This window comes from Zingiber officinale, chromosome 3A, assembly GCF_018446385.1.
Source record: "Zingiber officinale cultivar Zhangliang chromosome 3A, Zo_v1.1, whole genome shotgun sequence".
Classification (NCBI taxonomy): Eukaryota; Viridiplantae; Streptophyta; class Magnoliopsida; order Zingiberales; family Zingiberaceae; genus Zingiber; species Zingiber officinale.
This window is the reverse complement of record NC_055990.1, coordinates 94,444,404-94,465,483: the sequence shown is the minus strand read 5'-3', so window position 1 is coordinate 94,465,483 and position 21,080 is coordinate 94,444,404. Positions and strand designations below refer to the sequence as shown.

Below are 21,080 nucleotides of genomic sequence, written 5' to 3'. Positions count from 1 at the left end.
GTAAAAGAAGACAATATATATATATATATAGGATTGAATAACAATATTTAAAATAGAGTAACAAGAAGGAAAGAAAAAAGGGAATACAAGGAACAAGATCGAGTAAAGAAGAAGAAAAAAAGAAAGAAAAAGAATTAAAGAGGATTAATTCGGAAAGATGAAAAAGGAAAAAAAGAAGACAAATATAAATAGAAACCCATAAAATGAAAGAGAAGCGAAGCAAAATAAAAATAAACAAAAAATTAAGAACAATGAATAAACTTCATGAGAAGAAGACAAGGAGGAAAGAGAAAGAAAAGTATACAAATAAGATGATAAAAAAAGACATGAGACAAAAAAAGCACAACGACAAAGGAAGAGTTGTAAAAAAGTACAAAAAGGAAGTAGATAGTGTAGAAAAGAAAATACACATTGATAGAGAAGAATGACATAGGTAACCAGTACACATTCATACCAACTCGACCTACTAAAGTGAGATTCCAATATATTTAAATCGTTCTTGGCTTATATATTTGCTACTAAATTTTAGCTTCCCAATGGGTACCCACATATTATATTGATAAGACGACCTTAAATTTAATTAACTTCATGTATTATGTAGTTACACATAGTTTGTAGGTCGAATCATGTAGTAAAAAAATATACATAACCTTTTGTCATTCTAATAAAAATTGAGAGAAAAGACAAAAATAGAAAAAATAAAGGATGATCAAGAAGAGAATTAAAAATTATAGGTGAATAAAGTTATTGGAGAATAAAAGAGTGCCCATAAAGTAGACCAAAAAATTTAAAAAATAAACCTCATAAGAAGAGAGAGGAGAAAGAGAAGTAGACAGAATTTTAAAAAATAGATAAGGATCAAGGAAGAGGAAGAAGAAAAGAGTCATAAAGATGAGAAAGTAGATAAATAAGGCATTAAAATTATGGAGTAGATAATAAAAGAAGGGGAAGAGGAGAGAAAACAATTAAAATCAAGAATGATGAAATTAGAATAAAAAATAAAGGTATTGATCGATGAATAAGAAATAAAAAATATAAAAATAAATTTATCAAATTGTAAACTAGAAGAAAAAGACAACGGTAAAAAAATGAAGAGAGGTACAAAAAAACTAAAAACCCAAGATGAAAATAAAGAAAATGAAAATTAAGGAAGAAAAAGGACCACAAAATAAATAATATTAATTGAAAAAAATAAGAACAAATAGAGACCAAGCAAACGAAAATAAGAAAAGGAGAGAAAAAAACAAACATTAAAAGAGAAAGACAAGACAAATCGAAGAAACAAGAGGAAAAAAGAAGTTAAAGATGAAACAAAAAAAAAGAAAAGAGGTGAAAAAGGAAAAAAACGTAAATGAGGAAATAATAAGAAGAGCATAGTTTGTTGGATCAAATGCCTTGAAGATCTTGTAATAAAAGACTCAAGTAATTCAAGTAATTGAATTTCAGCATTATGATATAATGGTCAGTTTATTTTAACCAAATTATAATAACATTAAACCATTTGAATAAAACAATGGAAGTCTATAAACAAAATATGGATTCGCCATGCACTTAAATGATCACAAATAAAATGGAAAATAAAATATTTTCATCAAAGAAAAAGGAGCTGCTACAAGAACAACAAGCATTAATGAATATGAAACTAAAAAACTTAAATTGTAAACCAAAGAGGATAATTAATTTTTTTTCACGCTATAAAGTTATATGTGAGAGAGACAAATATACAGTAGCAAGAAGGGTGATTAGACTTAAAAGGAGAAGCACAAGTGAAATGGAAAAAAAAAAGACAATCATACAAAGGAAACAAAGTGCAAAAAATAAAGCAAAAAAGATCAAGAAAAGAAAGTGGAAAGTTGGATAAGGGTTACAAGAATATAGTATGTCGAATGGAACAACTTGAAGTTCTAACAAAATTCTCAATTTATCAAATTTAAGAAATAGTGTGAAAAGTTAATTTACGTTAAACAAATAGTGCTCACATTAAACAATTCTAATGTAACGACCCAATTTTCCTTATTTTGAGTTCTGAATATCTTCAAAAATAATTGAAAATGCTTTTAAATATTCTAGAGATTTTTTTAGGAATTTTTAGAGTATTTTTATGCAATTTTTGGAGTCCGTTTGGTATTTTTACCGAGTGGAGAAAGTTTAAAAGGAAAAAGATAAAATAAAAAACCAAAGTGCAAGAGCTGGGATTCGAACCCAGCTTCTCGGGCCCAAGCAGTAAGCGGCCCAACCAACCGAGCTGAGCTCGTTTTGTTAACTAAGTATGTGAACGAATATATTTGAGTTATAGGTAGATTCGGATCACTCAAGTTATTAAAGGAGGTTAATTCCTCCCCGAACCCTAAAAACCCCAAATCACTTTCCCCTCCTCACCACGCGACGCCGCCTTCTCCTCTCGGGCGAAAAAGGGGCGACGGCGCTAGGGCTCGTTTCCGGCGGCCGGCGAGGACTTCTTTCCGAGAGTTGTTCGCGGATTCGTGGTCTCCTCGTCAAGGAGAACACGCGGATAGGAAGGGATCGCCGAAACCTTCACCTCGTCCGAACCCTAGGTCTCTTTCTCCGGTTGTAAGTCCAAGAACCCATTGTAAGTGCTTCTCACCTGCGGTAGGAGTAGCTTTTGGGGTTTTTGTTCGCATTTTCTTGTTGTTGTGTAATGAACAAGAGCAGCCCTTCATTCTAGCCTATTGTCCAGATTTTAAACCTCTGCTAGCATTTCGGTTTGGGCTTTGGTTCAAGTTCGTTTGCTGTTTTTTTGATCACGGACAGTTTTTTTTTAAGTGTCTTCTGGATTGGTTACAGCATGCTTATCTAAATGTAGTTACCTCACAATTCAAGCATGTTTAAGTAGAATACAAATTACTTCCAGCTACAGCATGATGAAAGATTGATGGTTTATGAATAAGTTAGTTGATACAAGCAAGATTGATGGTTTATGAATAAGTTAGTTGATACAAGCTTGATGTGTAGAAACTTTTGCTGCTGTGAGCTTAGCTAAGATTACCGTCTATGACCATGTAGTTCTGTTATTGGCTGTTGAATCCGATTTGAACATATCATGTTATATTTCCGTGATATAGTTGTTCTTTCTTTAATTATTGTGGAGTTTATTTGAACATGTACTGGATAATATTTTATATCAGTGCCATGTAGTTTAAAATCTCTTGTTTGTTGAATAAATGAGAGAAGTACAAGTAAAGCAATATTAGGATACAATCTGATCCTAAGTTTCAGAAGTTAGAATCAAGGCACACTAAGTGCTTAAATAGATGCCAAGGCATTTATTTAAAAGAAGTGATTAAAGAAGTATATAAAGAAAAGTATTTTACTTTTAAAAGGCATGTACCGGACACAATGTCCAAGGGATGGGCTCCAAGTTGCCCCTAGACATAAGGTCTAGAAGTGTCTTAATGGTTTCGGGATTAGCTACCTCAATTCTCATTAAGGAAGGCCGCAAAGTGGTACAATGCCGGGCCCAAGTAAAGTTGAATATTATTTTTAAAGTATACAAGTATTTATTTGGAAACAAACAGAACAAGTTCTTTTATCAAAGTTGCCAATTTTAGCAAATTAAATTGTTGTTTCCTTTAAAGATGCATGATGTAGTTCCATTTGCTATTTTCATGTTGAGCATGTATTTCCCTGCTTTCTTTTATGCTTATGCATTTCCTTATCGGATTTTGTGAGTAGAAAGCACTTACTAAGCTTTTAGCTTATAGATACTACTTTTTCCTCCTACTGCAGATATGGATAAAAATAAAGGAAAGGCTAAAATGGTATAGGAGAAGGCGACAAGGAGACGTTGATGGTGTGTGTGTGGTGGCGGATATGGAAGCTTGGGATCTAGCTAATAAATTGCTGCAAGTTAATTTATTGAGTTTTCTTCTTAAATAACTAGGAGAATTTAGAGGAAATACAAATTCTGTTACTCTTTCTGTTTTGCTGTTATGAAGTGTTTAAATGTTTTGTTTTTGTTTCTGTTGGATTTCTGGAACCATTCGGATGGTTAAATGCATGGTTAAATGTTTTATGGAAGTAAATGCATATGAAAATTTGGTTTTCATTGTAAAGTAGCCTCAGGTGATTGCTTTGGTTGCATGTTAAAATTTAGTGCAGTATTATTATTCCTTGCACTAATGGAGTTAGTCATTGCTGAAAGTTCTGCATTTGAACTGCCATGTACGTGTCTTATTATCAATGTTATAGCATTAATTGTGTTGGGATGCACTGCTGTTTAAATTCAGAAAGATTTGCATGCTCAGTTGCTGTACCAAATAGAATTGCATGATATATTCGTGATCTGCAGTTGTTCCTAAATGTACTGTAATTGCTTTCAAGCCTTGAAATGGGTAAAGTGCATGTTAGACTTGTTTATGCCGTGTTGTTGGAAATACCCCTATCAGAATTGTTACTATGGTGTCTTAAATTGTATGCTAAGAAGGTTATTGGTGTACCTGGAATGGGAGAATAAATGGTTAGCTGTTACTCATTTTGTTCTTTCGTATTGGTTAGGTTGCTAGCACTGTTAGAAGCAGCAACCGAACCCTATAGTATATAATGCAGTTGACTACTTTTTTTTCCAGTTGCTCTAAACTGAGAATTCTATGCGAAACCATAACATGCATGGACTTACCTTTAAGCTTGAATGTAGCATACTGAGGACTAGTTTCTCTATAACTCTGTCTATAACAATTTCTAGGTATGCTAGTTTATTGTTTGAGTTTAGTTTTCTTTTTATAGAAAGAGTTCTTTCCGTTCTCAGCATGTAATCACATATAGAAATGTTTAAATTGCATGATATGAAAGGCGGTTACAATAAGAACAGTAAAAAAAAAAAAAAAAAGGTTTGCATGGCAGTCTGAAATTTTCTTTTAGCTTTGCTTTTATTAGCATAGGCAACATTACTTAAGTAAAGTTATAGTTAAGTAGCATCCATCCTTAGAGATTAGTAAAGAAGGGTGGTTGTTACATCTAATGACATAATTAGACTACACACAAAACATAAATCAACTATGGACATCATTATCACAATTCCAATGCAAAATAAAATATGCAAGTAAGCTATATTTTTTAAAAAAAAATCTAACAAAAAAAGTACCATGGAGAGTGCATTATCTAATATGAAAAGCATAGTTAAATTGTAAACAAAAAAGGATTATCAAATATTAGTTGAGTCAGAAGACAAAGAGGAAGTAGATAGAATTGAAGATCAACATTTAGAATTCACTAAAAGGAAACAAAAAGCAAGAAATAGTAAAAATAGAAAACGAAAAAGAAGAAGAAAAATAATTGGAGAACAAATTAGGAAAGAAGAAATAGAAGCAAAAAAGTTAGGAAAAAAAAATAAAAGTAATATAAGACGAAGATTAATCAAAAAAATTAGATCAAACATTTTGAATATTAGTAGAAGAAAGACAAATATGAATACAACTAAGGAAAACATAGAGAGTGGCAATAAAAAATAATAATTTGAAGAATAAAAAGAACAATAAATGAAAAAAAAAATGAAAATGAACAAGATAACGAAAAGGACGAAAGAAGAGATAATCAAAAGTTATAGTGGAAAATGAAAAGTAAATAAAAAATAATAAAGAATAAAGAAGAATAAACAAGGATAGAGGAAGAAGACAAGGAGGGAAGAAAACAAAAGCATACAAAGAAGAAGAGAAAAAAAAAATCAAGTGATAAAAAGACATAAGCAAAGGTGAAGAAAAGCACAAAGGACAAGGGAAGAGTGGTGAAAGAAGACAATATATATATATATATATATATATATATATATATGATTGAATAACAATATTTAAAATAGAGTAACAAGAAGGAAAGAAAAAAGGGAATACAAGGAACAAGATCTAGTAAAGAAGAAGAAAAAAAGAAAGAAAAAGAATTAAAGAGGATTAATTCGGAAAGATGAAAAAGGAAAAAAAGAAGACAAACATAAATTTAATAGAGTACCCACATATTATATTGATAAGACGACTTTAAATTTAATTAACTTCATGTAGTCCCTGTCCGAAGAAATTTCGACAGCATCTCCCCTGTACGGCGGACAATATGAATCTCAGTATACATATATCTATACCTCGGCCACACTCGGCCGGAACAATACAGTACAAATAAGAAACAAACCACGCAGTTTATATCAATATTCCACACAGCTCAACATATACTCAATCCACGCAGTTTAATAAGGAAGAACGATATAAAACCAACAAAGATATACGTACACATCATACTCCACTACAACGAAGAAAACAAATCCACGAAGTAGTGTGAAAATCTGCAGCGGAAAACAAAAGCAGCAAACCCAAAGGTTCGACATAAAGTCCACAATACAAACCCACAATACCAGTATATAAGACGCAAGAGCAGAATAAATCCGACAAGGAAAATCCTCGCGCTAAAGGGGCTAGCGATGGAATATCTCTCGACGGAATAAAAACGGGGTGAGTTCAAAGAACTCAGCAGGTAAACCAATAGACATGTACAGCAATATATATCCACCAGTAATAGCCTAAGGTACAGTCTCCTAAACCATGGGATCAAGAGTACAGTTCTCTAACCATACAACCTACGGTATAGTCTCCTAACAGAATAACAGATATGCATAGCTGAAATAAACTGTAGTAACCAGCAATAGGCATAAAGTACAGTCTATAGCAAGAATAATAAGAAAATGCATAACTGTAATAAACTGTACTCACCTGCGAGGCTTGTGCAACTGACTGTAAACATACACAGATAAAGATAGTCAGAGCAAAAGCATATAACCTGTATGCATGTCAATCATATGCAATCACCAAAATGCATCAATCATAATTAATGCAATCTGTGCACATGATGCAAATGACATGGTCACCCCTGACGCCAGTCAGAATCTCACACACAATGGTGAGACCGCGTGGGTAGGGCTGTGACACCGTGCACTCTGCCGTCACTACCCCTGAAGAGTGACCGAGTGGACGGGATGCACCGGAGTACACCTATCCTCCAACCTCACTATAGGAGGGAGCGCCATGCTCTCATCTCCCGGTACACAATGACGGGGAGGGACCCCGGTGTGCTACCACGCTGCCTATCACACTACCCATGAGTGGAGCCTCCAGCGGAGCACCACCGAGCAACCTACACACCCTGTGTGTTGTGCCACTACCCATGCAGTGGTCACGTGGTGCGCAGGTCAATGTAGCCGGCCGACGAGCTCAACAATAATGGAGTCGTCAATCGCCCAGCATGCAATCATGCGATATGGTGCATGCGGCTACAATATGACATACCTGAACAAAGCCTCCTCCATATGTGTAGATGCCAAACAGACAAACACATATATAACAATGATAAGAAACAGCATAAATCCAAAGACATCACATATAACAATGATGTAGGTATCATGAATCCAAGAGCATGTATCACACATGTAAAGCAACTAATCCAGTAGAGTAGAGCACTATAGATATACATCTCTATGAACATATATACACATGGCAAGAGATAAACTATCCAATCCTGAAGTAAAGCAACTAGCAGATGAAGCATGTGATAGGTATCAACTAGCTAAGCCCAAGAGAGAGAATAATCTACTATCTACCACTAGTAAGTATATATAAGCTACACATATCATAAGACATTATCAAAAGATAAGTCAGAGGGTACCCGCCTCAAATAGAAGGTACAATCCGAAGTCAAGACGCCTGTCTCGAATCAGAGTCCTACGTCAAACAACATATATATATATTATTTAACTAGATCCAAAGAATAGCCAAATAAAATCCCTAAAATCAAATTAGGGCAAAACCCTAATCACATAACCACAACTTACCTAACTAAACCTAATGGTCGATTAGGGTTAGTTACCTATTCCCTAACCACCAATTTGATTAGAAATCCAAACTTAGATTAGATCCAATAGTTAATTAGGGTTAATTGCTTAACCCTAATTATTCCATTAGATTAAATCTACGTAAATAAATCTAATCATAATCAACAACTAGTAATCCAAATACTCCTAATTCATATCATAAACCTAAATTAACTAACCTACAGCAAGATCAAAAACCATACCTCAATTCCACAGCTACTGTGGCTATTGGGATAAGAGGATTGTTGCTGCCGAGACCAAGCAATTTCTGGAATCAAGAACAAGAAACCTAGCCACACCTATTGATCCACAGCCCTCAATTTCACCGCAATGATCACAATTCCAGCCTCACAGCAACAGACCCTCACTTCACTGATCACCAAACCTCACCTGGAAATCAATCCCGTGATCTAAATCAGCCACAAAGAAGAGGATCAAAATCATCTAGCACCAAAAGATCCAAAGGGCAAAGCTCCGGCGATGGATCTAAGGCATGGATTGAAACAAGAACGCAACAGAAGGTTCGATTGCTTACCTTTGAAGCCCTAATCGCCCCTTTCACGCCGGCGGTCGGGTGGCACGGCTCGATCCAGATCCGGCCATTGAAGAGGTGGATCGCACTATGAGCAGCGCGAGGAGAGAAGAACGGAGGTCGATCGGTTGGGTGTCGGCGAATCTTGCTCCTCACCGTGCCCTAGCCACCTCGCCGTTGACGCTCAGCCGCAGAACTCACCGGATCAGGACCCCCGATCGGATCCAGCTCCTCGGCACCGTCGAGCTCCGATGATGAGTCTCCTTCGGCCTCGGCGCCGAGTGATCCGCGAGAGAGGGAGAGCACAGAGACGGAAGGAAGATCGGGGAAGTAAGGAGAGGAGGAAGACTCGGGTGATCGGCGTCGGGTTTGGGGGAAACGGCACTTGGGAAGGGAATTTAAAGAAAAGAAAATGATTTATAATTAAAAACATTTCCTCACTTAAATGGGTATCCCAAATAGGCCTTATCCGTACCCGGAATTGATCTCCTCAAAACTCGTCGTACGAGCTCCGAAAAATCCCCAGAAAATTTCTAAAAATTTCGGAAAAATTCTATAAGGCTATTTCCCAAATAACCTTATTTATTTAAATTTTTCCGAGATCTCACATCCTCCCCTACTAATAAAAATTTGGTCCCCAAATTTCGCTATAACTAACAGCAAACACTAAAATATAACCAAACAGTATAAATGCTGAAAGGAACTCTAACCCACATACCTCAAGTAAAAAGATGGGGGTATCGAGCTCGGATCGTATCCTCCAGCTCCCACGTAGCCTCCTCGTCAGAATGATGCTGCCATCCGACTTTAACCAGTCGGACCGTGACGCTCTCTACGGTCCAGAATCCGTACCGGGACCTCCTCGTAAGTAACATCAGGCTGAATAGGAACAGATATATCTGACAGAACATGTGCCGGATCGGATACGTATCTCCTCAGCATAGATACATGGAATACATCGTGAATGCCAGCTAGAGATGGTGGTAGCGCCAGACGGTAAGCTACTGCTCCAATCCTCTCCAAGATCTGGAATGGTCCAATATATCGGGGAGCTAGCTTACCTCGGAGACCAAATCTCTTCACCCCTTTCGTGGGTGAAACTCTAAGAAATACGTGATCACCAATGGAGAACTCCAGGGGTCTCCGTCTCTGATCAGCATAACTCTTCTGACGGTCCTGAGCCTCTGACATCCTCCGTCTGATAGTGCGAACTAACTCTGCATCCTGCTGAGCTCTCTGAGGTCCTATCAACTGGGCCTCCCCAACCTCTTCCCAGAGGGTGGGTGTCCGACAAGGCCTACCATACAACGCCTCAAACGGTGCCATCTGGATAGCCGAATGATAGCTGTTGTTGTAGGCGAACTCCACTAATGGCAGGTGGTCCTCCCAACTGCCTCCGAAGTCCATGACACAAGATCTCAGCAAGTCCTCCAATGTCTGAATAGTCCGCTCTGACTGCCCATCTGTCTGCGGATGGAATGCCGTACTGAAACGAAGCTGTGTGCCCAAGGCCTGCTGCAGACTCTGCCAGAATCGGGACGTGAACCGTGGGTCTCTATCTAATATGATGCTCAAAGGAACACCATGTAATCTAATAATCTCACGACAGTATAACTCTGCTAATCGATCCAGAGAATCAGTCTTCCGGATCGCTAAAAAGTGTGCGGATTTGGTTAATCGATCAACGATTACCCAAATCGCATCATGGCCTCGTCGAGTCCTAGGCAAACCAACCACGAAGTCCATAGTAATGTGCTCCCACTTCCACTCGGGAATAGGGATCCTCTGAAGTAATCCAGCAGGTCTCTGGTGCTCGGCCTTCACCTGCTGATGACAAGACATCTAGCTACAAAATATGCGATTTCTTCATACCGTTCCACCAATAGGAACGCCTCAAATCACGATACATACGGGTCCCACAGGTGGATAGCAAATCTAGATCGATGAGCCTCCTGAAGTAACTCCTCCATGACCGGGTGAGACCGAGGTACATAATCGCCTCGAAATAAACAATCCTCATCGCCTCGTAAACTCTCGTCCAAGAAGCTATCTGTCGCTAATGAATCAGAATGTCGATCTCCCTGGGCCTCGAATCCTCATCCTAATCGACGATGAGCCACCATGGTAACAAGAATACCGCCCGTCTGGCCCTCGCCTCAAGGCCCAACTCGAGAGATCTCAATCAAGTCCGTGACTAAAACTCGGTGACAAGCTAAAGTCCCTCTGGACTTCCTGCTAAGTGCATCAGCAACCACATTAGCTTTACCCGGATGGTAGCTAATAGTACAATCATAATCCTTCAGGAACTCCATCCATCTCCTCTGTCGGAGATTGAGTTCCTTCGGTGAAAATATATTTGAGACTCTTATGATCAGTAAGAATCTCAAAAGTAATACCATAAAGATGATGTCGCCAAATCTTCAAAGCAAAGATAATAGCGGCTAGCTCTAAATCATGTACTGGGTAGTTCTTCTCATGCTCCTTCAACTGACGAGAAGCATAGGAGACTACCCTACCGTGCTGCATCAAAACAGCGCCCAAGCCCTGAAGAGATGCGTCTGTGTAAAGTATGAATCCGTCATCACCAGAAGGTAAAACCAAGACTGGTGCTGATACTAATCTCCGCTTCAGCTCCTGGAAGCTGGTCTCACAAGCCTCTGACCACGTGAACTTCACGCCTTTCCTAGTCAGACGTGTCAACGGCATAGCAATGCTGGAGAAACCCTCAACGAATCGTCGGTAATATCCAGCCAAGCCCAAGAAACTACGGATCTCCTGGACTGACTTCGGCTGCTCCCAGCTAGTGATAGCCTCGATCTTCTGAGGATCCACAGAAATACCTCGGCTAGACACCACGTGTCCTAGAAAACCAACTGAGGGAAGCCAAAACGCACACTTGCTGAACTTCGCATACAGGTGATGTCGTCGAAGAGTCTCTAAGACTATGCGAAGATGCTCCGTGTGCTCCTCCTCGGAACGCGAATAGATCAATATATCATCGACAAACACAATAACAAACTGATCTAGGTACTCCAGAAAGATACGGTTCATCAAATCCATAAATACTGCAGGAGCATTGGTAAGCCCAAATGGCATTACCAAAAACTCATATTGTCCGTATCTGGTGCGGAATGCTGTCTTCTGAATATCAGAATCTCTGACTCTCAGCTGATGATATCCAGACCGCAGATCAATCTTGGAATACACTGATGTATCTCTAAGCTGATCAAATAAATCCTCAATCCGTGGCAAGGGGTACTTATTTCTGATAGTCACTGCATTCAGCTGCCTGTAATCAATGCACCACCTCAGAGTACCATCCTTCTTCTTGACGAATAGTACAGGAGAGCCCCACGGAGATACACTAGGGCGAATAAATCCCCTATCTAATAACTCCTGGAGTTGAACCTTCAGTTCGTCCAACTCTTTCGGTGCCATACGATACGGAGCTTTCGATGCTGGTGCAGTCCCTGGACAAACTGAAGCATACGAGATCTATCCTCGACAACTAACTCAGGACAGAATCTGGCCAACCGATTAAATTCGACATTATACTCCATCACTGAGCGATTATTCTGCCGAAGACTTAGAAAATCCTACCGTCGTGTCATCTGATACGCCCGGGGAAAACACTGACTCTCGAATGCCTCTCTAAATCTCGTATATATAACATGCTGCTCGCCTATGATCGAGCGCTGTGTGTCCCACCAGATCTCTGCCCCATCTCGTAAGTGATAAGCAGCCAGCTCAGCCTTCTCCCACTCGGAGCAGGCCATGTAAAAGAATGTCCGCTCCATAGACTCTATCCAAGATTGAGCCACGCTCGGATCAGTCTCCCCGCGAAATAGCGTGAATTGATCTTTTCACCAACTCCGCTAAGGCTGGGATCCACGCTAGTGCCGCAACCATATCCGTAGATATCGCTGCGGATCTGGGCAGAATCACTAGAGTTGATCTTATGGGTGGTACTGATGGATAGGTTGGAAGAGGTACCACTGGTGCTGCCACATAAACAGGGTAGGAACCACTAGTGGAACTACAGAGTAGGCATAAGTAGGGACGACTAAAGGTACGATGGGCGGTACCGGGTAAGATGTAACCGGTACTGCTGGTGCAGGTACCGAGTATGTAGTAACCAGCACAGATGTCTGTGGTGGTACCGAGTACGCAGTAGGCATGGCTAGAGGAGGTGCCGAGTACCCTGTAGGTACTACTGGCGGTACAGGCGAGGTAGGTACCTCTGAAGTCGGAACCGTCAGGATCTGACAGTCTAACGTGGTCACAATACCCTGAGGAGTCTATCCCTGATGGACAGGCTCAACCCTAACAGAACTCTCTGAAGACTCTGTCTCTAGAGAATCGATCGCCCTCATACATGTGCGACCACGTCTAAGTACTAGAACACGTATCATATATGTAAAAAAAAAAAAAAAAAAAAAATGTTATCCAGATATCACTACAGGTATGAAAACTATAAAATTACCTGAATTACTTATTGCCGTCTGGAGATATCCTGTCGCTGCATAGCGCCCAAATAGATCCAATAAAATCTCGTCAAAATACCTCGGAATTCCGAAACGATAAAATCGACGGAGATCCGTACAATCCGAAAATATCGAGGAATGCTCACGAAAGTATCGTAAATCCGAAACCCGACAAGTAGGTATCGCAAAACTTTGCTCTGATACCAAATAAATTGGTATCAGATAAACCTCGAAAATCCAAAGCGAAGAGCAAGTATCGTGAGCCTAGCTCTGATACCAAAAAAATTGTCACGCCCCAGGTAGTCCCTGTCCGAAGAAATTTCGACAGCATCTCCCCTGTACGGCGGACAATATGAATCTCAGTATACATATATCTATACCTCGGCCACACTCGGCCGGAACAATACAGTACAAATAAGAAACAAACCACGCAGTTTATATCAATATTCCACACAGCTCAACATATACTCAATCCACGCAGTTTAATAAGGAAGAACGATATAAAACCAACAAAGATATACGTACACATCATACTCCACTACAACGAAGAAAACAAATCAACGAAGTAGTGTGAAAATCTGCAGCGGAAAACAAAAGCAGCAAACCCAAAGGTTCGACATAAAGTCCACAATACAAACCCACAATACCAGTATATAAGACGCAAGAGCAGAATAAATCCGACAAGGAAAATCCTCGCGATAATGGGGCTAGCGACTGGAATCTCCCCGACGGCCTCAACCTGAAATGGTAATAAAAACGGGGTGAGTTCAATGAACTCAGCAGGTAATCCAATAGACATGTACAGCAATATATAACTACCAGTAATAGCCTAAGGTACAGTCTCCTAAACCATGTGATCAATAGTACAGTTCTCTAACCATACAACCTACGGTATAGTCTCCTAACAGAATAGCATATATGCATAGCCGAAATAAACTGTAGTAACCAGCAATAGGCATAAGGTACAGTCTATAGCAAGAATAATAAGAAAATGCATAACTGAAATAAACTGTGCTCACCTGCGAGGCTTGGGCAACTGACTGTCCACATACAGAGATAAAAATAGTCAGAGCAAAAGCATGTATCCTGTATGCATGTCAATCATATGCAATCACCAAAATGCATCAATCATAACGAATGCAATCCGTGCATATGATGCAATATGACATGGTCACCCCGACGCCAGTCAGAATCTCACACACAATGGTGAGACCGCGTGGGTAGGGCTGTGACACCGTGCACTCTGCCGTCACTACACCGAGTGGACGGGATGCACCGGAGTACACCTATCCTCCAACCTCACTATAGAGGAGCGCCATGCCTCATCTCCCGAGACACAATGACGGGAGGGACCCGGTGCGCTACCACGCCTATCACACTACCCATGAGTGGAGCCTCCAGTGAGCACCACCGAGCAACCTACACACCACGTGTGTTGTGCCACTACCCATGCAGTGGTCACGTGTGCAGCGGTCGATGTAGCCGACCGACGAGCTCAACAATAATGGAGTCGTCAATCGCCCAGCATGCAATCATGCGATATGGTGCATGCGGCTACAATATGACATACCTGAACAAAGCCTCCTCCATATGTGTAGATGCCAAACAGACAAACACATATATAACAATGATAAGAAACAGCATAAATCCAAAGACATCACATATAACAATGATGTAGGTATCATGAATCCAAGAGCATGTATCACACATGTAAAGCAACTAATCCAGTAGAGTAGAGCACTATAGATATACATCTCTATGAACATATATACACATGGCAAGAGATAAACTATCCAATCCTGAAGTAAAGCAACTAGCAGATGAAGCATGTGATAGGTATCAACTAGCTAAGCCCAAGAGAGAGAATAATCTACTATCTACCACTAGTAAGTATATATAAGCTACACATATCATAAGACATTATCAAAAGATAAGTCAGAGGGTACCCGCCTCAAATAGAAGGTACAGTCAATCCAAATCCGAAGTCAAGACGCCCGTCTCGAATCAGAGTCCTACGTCAAACAACATATATATATTATTTAACTAGATCCAAAGAATAGCCAAATAAAATCCCTAAAATCAAATTAGGGCAAAACCCTAATCACATAATCACAACTTACCTAACTAAACCTAATGGTCGATTAGGGTTAGTTACCTATTCCCTAACCACCAATTTGATTAGAAATCCAAACTTAGATTAGATCCAATAGTTAATTAGGGTTAATTGCTTAACCCTAATTATTCCATTAGATTAAATCTACGTAAATAAATCTAATCATAATCAACAACTAGTAATCCAAATACTCCTAATTCATATCATAAACCTAAATTAACTAACCTACAGCAAGATCAAAAACCATACCTCAATTCCACAGCTACTGTGGCTATTGGGATAAGAGGATTGTTGCTGCCGAGACCAAGCAATTTCTGGAATCAAGAACAAGAAACCTAGCCACACCTATTGATCCACAGCCCTCAATTTCACCGCAATGATCACAATTCCAGCCTCACAGCAACAGACCCTCACTTCACTGATCACCAAACCTCACCTGGAAATCAATCCCGTGATCTAAATCAGCCACAAAGAAGAGGATCAAAATCATCTAGCACCAAAAGATCCAAAGGGCAAAGCTCCGGCGATGGATCTAAGGCATGGATTGAAACAAGAACGCAACAGAAGGTTCGATTGCTTACCTTTGAAGCCCTAATCGCCCCTTTCACGCCGGCGGTCGGGTGGCACGGCTCGATCCAGATCCGGCCATTGAAGAGGTGGATCGCACTATGAGCAGCGCGAGGAGAGAAGAACGGAGGTCGATCGGTTGGGTGTCGGCGAATCTTGCTCCTCACCGTGCCCTAGCCACCTCGCCGTTGACGCTCAGCCGCAGAACTCACCGGATCAGGACCCCCGATCGGATCCAGCTCCTCGGCACCATCGAGCTCCGATGATGAGTCTCCTTCGGCCTCGGCGCCGAGTGATCCGCGAGAGAGGGAGAGCACAGAGACGGAAGGAAGATCGGGGAAGTAAGGAGAGGAGGAAGACTCGGGTGATCGGCGTCGGGTTTGGGGGAAACGGCACTTGGGAAGGGAATTTAAAGAAAAGAAAATGATTTATAATTAAAAACATTTCCTCACTTAAATGGGTATCCCAAATAGGCCTTATCCGTACCCGGAATTGATCTCCTCAAAACTCGTCGTACGAGCTCCGAAAAATCCCCAGAAAATTTCTAAAAATTTCGGAAAAATTCTATAAGGCTATTTCCCAAATAACCTTATTTATTTAAATTTTTCCGAGATCTCACATTATATAACTAAACATAGGTTGTAGGTCGAATCATGTAGTAAAAAAATATACATAACCTTTTGTCATTCTAATAAAAATTGAGAGAAAAGACAAAAATAGAAAAAATAAAGGATGGTCAAGAAGAGAATTAAAAATTATAGGTGAATAAAGTTATTGGAGAATAAAAGAGTGCCCATAAAGTAGACAAAAAAATTTTAAAAATAAACCTCATGAGAAGAGAGAGGAGAAAGAGAAGTAGACAGAATTTTAAAAAATAGATAAGGATCAAGGAGGAAGAAGAAGAGAAGAGACATAGAGATGAGAAAGTAGATAATTAAGGCATTAAAAAATGAACAAGCGTATGGAGTAGATAATAAAAGAAGGGGAAGAGGAGAGAAAACAATTAAAATCAAGAATGATGAAAATTAGAATAAAAAATAAAGGTATTGATCGATGAATAAGAAATAAAAAATATAAAAATAAATTTATCAAATTGTAAACTAGAAGAAAAAGACAACGGAAAAAAATGAAGAGAGGTACAAAAAAACCAAAAACCCAAGATGAAAATAAAGAAAATGAAAATTAAGGAAGAAAAATGACCACAAAATAAATAATATTAATTGAAAAAAAATAAGAACAAATAGAGACCAAGCAAACGAAAATAAGCTAAAAGGAGAGAAAAAAACAAACATTAAAAGAGAAAGACAAGACAAATCGAAGAAACAAGAGGAAAAAAGAAGTTAAAGATGAAACAAAAAAAAAAGAAAAGAGGTGGAAAAAGAGAAAAACGCAAATGAGGAAATAATAAGAAGAGCATAGTTTGTTGGATGAAATACCTTGAAGATCTTGTAATAAAAGACTCAAGTAATTCAAGTAATTGAATTTCAGCATTATGATATAATGATCAGTTTATTTTAACCAAATTATAATAACATTAAACCATTTGAATAAAACAATGGAAGTCTATAAACAAAATATGGATTCGACATGCACATCAATGATCACAAATAAAAAGGAAAATAAGATATTTTCATCAAGGAAAAAGGAACTGCTATAAGAACAACGAGCATTAATTTTAGTGAGAGAGTCAACATATAGTAGCAATGAGGGTAATCAAATTTAAAAGGAAAAGCACAAGTGAAAGGGAAAAAAAAAGAAGCATACAAAGGAAACAAAGTAACAAAAAAAATTAAGCAAAAAAGATGAAGAAAAGGAAGTGCAAAGTAGGTTACAAAAATATATAGTTTGTTCAATGGAACAACTTGAAGTTCTAATAAAATTCTCAATTACTCACATTTTTGAAATAGTGTCGAAAATTGATTTACATTAAACAAATAGTACTCACATTAAACAATTCTAATGACACAATTAGACTATACACAAAATATAAATCAACTATGGACATCATCACAATTCGAATGCAAAATAATATAGACAAGTAAAAACATGAAAAGGATGGTTAAATTATAAACAAAAAAGATCATCAAATTTTAGTTATCATAAAAGAGGACAAAGGGGAAGTAGATAAAATTGAAGATCAACAATTAGAATGCATATTTTAAAAGTAGAAAGAAATAGGAAAAATAGTAAACAAAAAAGAGAGCAAAATAATTAAAGAGAACTAATTGGGGAAGAAGAAAAGAAGCAAAAGTTTGAAAAGAAAAAGAAAAGAAAAGTAATACAAAATGAAGATTTAACAAAAAATTAGATCAAGCATTTTAAATATGAAAGACAAATATAAATACAAATAAGGAAAACATAGAGGAAAACATAGAGTAGTGATAGAAAAAAAGTTGAAGAAAAATAACAATAAATGAAAAAAATTGTAAAAGAGCAAGTTAAAGTAAGGACGAAAGAAGAGATAATCAAAAGATATAGGGGATAATGAAAAGTAGATAAAATAATAAAAAAACAAAGAAATAAGCATGACAAGAGAAGGGAAGGAAACAAAAGCATACAAAGAAGAAGGGAAAAATAATGATGATAAAAAAACATAAGCAAAGGTGAAGAAAAACACAAGGACAAGAGTGGTAAAAGAAGACAAAAATAATAATATATAGGATTGAAGAACAATATTTAAAATAGAGCAAAGAGAAACAAGAAGAAAGAAAAAGGAAATACAAGGAAGAAAAAAGAATTAAAGAGAATGAATTAAGGAAGATGAAAAACAAAGAATAAAAGTCAAGAGTAGTAGACAAGTTGGAAAGAGAAAGAAAATTATACAAATAAGACGATAAAAAAAAGACATAAGACAAAAAAAGCACAAGGACAAAGGAAGAGTTGTAAAAAAGTACAAAAAGGAAGTAGATAGTGTAGAAAAGAAAATACACGTTGATAGAGAAGAATGACATAGGTAACCAGTACACATTCATACCAACTCGACCTACTAAAGTGAGATTCCAAAATATTTAAATAGTTCTTGTCTTATATATTGACTACTAAATTTCATCTTCCCAATGGGTACCCACATATTATATTGAATAATACGACCTTAAATTTAATTAACTTTGTGTATTATATAACTAAATAGGTTGTAGGTCGAATCATGCAACAAAAAATATACACAACCTTTTGTCATTCCAATAAAAATTGATAGGAAGACAAAGTTAGAAAAATAAAGGAAGGAAGACAAAGTTAGAAAAATAAAGGACGATAAAAAAAGAACTAAAAATTATAGATGAATAAAAGTTATTGGAGAATAATTTAGTGCCTATAAAGTAAACAAAAAATAAAAGGGGAGGAGAAAGAGAAGTAGACAGAATTTTAAAAAATAGACAAAGATCATGGAGGAAGAAGACAGGAAGAAAAGAGAGATAAAATTATACAAAGAAGATAACAATATAAAAAATGATGATAAGAAAACATAAGCAACAATTAAGAAAAGCACAAAGACAAGAGAAGGGTCAAAAAGATGAGAAAGTAGATAAATAAGGGATTGAAAAATAAACAAGTGAAAGGAGTAGCTAATGAAGGGGAAGAGGAGAGCAAACAATTAAAATCAAGAATGATAGAAATTAGAATAAAAAAATAAAGGTAGAGATTGATGAATAAGAAATAAAAAATAAATAAATAAAATTATCAAATGGTGAATTAGAAGAATAAAACAATGGTAAAAAATGAAGAGGTACAAGAAAACTAAAAACACTAGAAGAACATAAAGAAAATGAAATTAAGGAGGAAAAAAAGACCACAAAGTAAGTGAACTCATAGAAAATAAATAATATTAATTGAAAAAAGAATTAGAATAAAAAGAGACCAAGCAAAAGAAAATAATCTAAAAGGAGTGAAACAAAACACATTAGAAGAGAAAGATTAGACAAAATCAAAGAAACAAGAGGGAAAAAGAAGTTAAAGATAAAGAGAAGCATGTCGAAGCAACAAAAGCACAAGAAGACAGTACACAAATAGGAGAAGAGGAAACAAAAAAAGAAAAGCGGTAGTAGAAAAGAGAAAAACACAAATGAAGAAATGATAAGAAGAGCAAGGTTTTAAGGTTAGGATTAGAAGGGCATAGATTGTTCAATGGAATACTTGAAGATCTTGTAATAAAAGACTCGAGTAATTCAAATAATTGAATTTCAACATTATGATATAAAAGGTCAATCTATTTTTATAAAATGGAAATGACATCAAACCATTCAAATAAAACAATGGAGAGTCTATAATTAAAATATAGATTAGTCATGCACATCAATTATCACAAATCGAATGAAAAATAGGATACTAAGCTTTTTTCATCAAAGAAAAAGGAATTGCTACAAGAAAAATAAAAGATGCATTAAGGAATATGAAAAAAAAACATGAATTGACAACCAAAGAGGATCATTAATTTTTTTTTTAACTATAAAGTTACATGTAAAAAAGTCAACATATAGGAGCAATAAAGGTGATCAAACTTAAAACGAGAAGCACAAGTGAAAAAAAAAAGCAAGCATATGAAGGAAACAAAGGAGCAAAGATGGTTGTACCAATCCTGTTGTCTTTCCATTTTGTTGGGAGAAGATCAGCTTTCTAAACCGCAAGAAAAAATCTTCTTCAAGTACACAAAGTTCAGAATTCAGCCAATGAATTATGAAACTGTAACAACAGAGAAAAAAAATCAGAATGTGAGTTCATTTCCAGAATTCGGTCAAGAAGAAATGAAAGGAACTACAGTTTTGCAGCAGTGATGACTTAATCAAAGCTTATGTTATCTTATTTCCAAGTGGCATCCCCCTTTGCAAGATTTTTTCATCATTCAAGCCCTGCAGGGAGTCCCTACCAAGAATATTTCGACAACATGTCTTTTGTACCGGTGACAATCTGAAACATTACTACAAGACCTCAGGGCCACACTAGCCTCGGCCAACACGGTCGGAACAATAATAATAAAAATAACTAACAAACCACGCAATTTATATTAACTCAGCCTCTGGCTAACACAACCACGCAGTTTATTTAAATAAAACCTATTCCACTAATACGACGAAAAACTTAAACCCACAACAAAATCCAACGCAGCGAAAAACAAAGACAGTAGACCAAAAATCAATAAAAATCCACGAGTACAGTTATACATCACAAGTATATAAAATGTACCAAGTAAACCAAAAAGGCCAAAATATGTGAACCCGTCGCGACAAGTGGTGGGGGGCTAGCGACTAGAACCTCCTGACAGTATCAACCTGAAATAGTAATAATCAACGGGGTGAGTCCAACACTCAACGGATACCAAGCTGACATGCATAGTAAGAAATAACCAATAGTAACAGTTATGCGTACAGTCTCCTGGAATAATAATAAAAAATACAAAACTGAAGGTAATGGGAGAAGTTGTACTCACCGGGACCTCCTATCAGGATAATAAGGTCGTCAAACCGAAAATATAATATCTCCTGTATGCATGTCAATCATATGCATCCACCAAGTATGCAGCAAACACTA

The 21,080-nt window shown here is 37.4% G+C and overlaps 1 long non-coding RNA gene across 13 annotated transcripts in view; it reads right to left on the bottom strand.

Moving 5' to 3' along the window:
- LOC122052068 overlaps positions 1 to 21,080 on the bottom strand; it is a 65,074-nt gene that overhangs the window by 31,506 nt on the left and 12,488 nt on the right. For 3 of the 13 annotated variants that reach the window (XR_006131764.1, XR_006131759.1, XR_006131751.1), the window contains one exon: positions 20,594 to 20,821. The exons of 2 other annotated variants lie outside the window; for them this stretch is intronic. This is a non-coding gene — a long non-coding RNA (uncharacterized LOC122052068). Of the gene's footprint in view, positions 1 to 13,603; positions 13,617 to 14,830; positions 14,890 to 20,125; positions 20,235 to 20,593; positions 20,822 to 21,080 lie in introns of those variants that run through there. 8 more of the 13 variants (XR_006131755.1, XR_006131756.1, XR_006131765.1 and 5 more) reach the window with 8 other exon arrangements.